The sequence below is a fragment of the Myotis brandtii genome, unplaced genomic scaffold (assembly GCF_000412655.1).
Source record: "Myotis brandtii unplaced genomic scaffold, ASM41265v1 scaffold77, whole genome shotgun sequence".
In the NCBI taxonomy this organism is placed as follows: domain Eukaryota; kingdom Metazoa; phylum Chordata; class Mammalia; order Chiroptera; family Vespertilionidae; genus Myotis; species Myotis brandtii.
In genome coordinates this window covers 3387174-3387502 of record NW_005371082.1, presented here as the reverse complement: position 1 = coordinate 3387502, position 329 = coordinate 3387174, and the positions used below count along the sequence as shown (strand labels likewise).

General features: G+C 41.3%; 1 protein-coding gene across 4 annotated transcripts in view; it reads right to left on the bottom strand.

The window, feature by feature from the left end:
• The window catches only part of NBEA (neurobeachin), a 776030-nt gene that overhangs the window by 400543 nt on the left and 375158 nt on the right, over positions 1-329 (bottom strand). The gene's annotated exons all lie outside the window — the stretch shown is intronic.

Genomic DNA, 329 nt, shown 5'->3' with positions numbered 1-329 from the left:
TAACTAAATGCCTTTGCTTATTGGTCTGATTGAGAAGGGAGGATTGATTTTGTGACCTCAACTGAAGATTTTTGATGCAAGGACCAGTTTAAATTTAATTGATATTCTTTAAGATAATTATAAAAGGTATAAACAGCTAATGAGATTTCAGTTTGTCTGCAATATAATGTTGGCCATCTATCTTCTAGGGATCTTGGTTTGCTAAAAACAGTGTAGACAGCCACCATTTTGGGCTGCATGACTTGGCAGCCCCCATGTCAGCCACATGGCTTGCTGCTCCCCTGGGGGCCACCATCTTGAAACAGCAAAGGCCCCTCCCTCTGATTTAG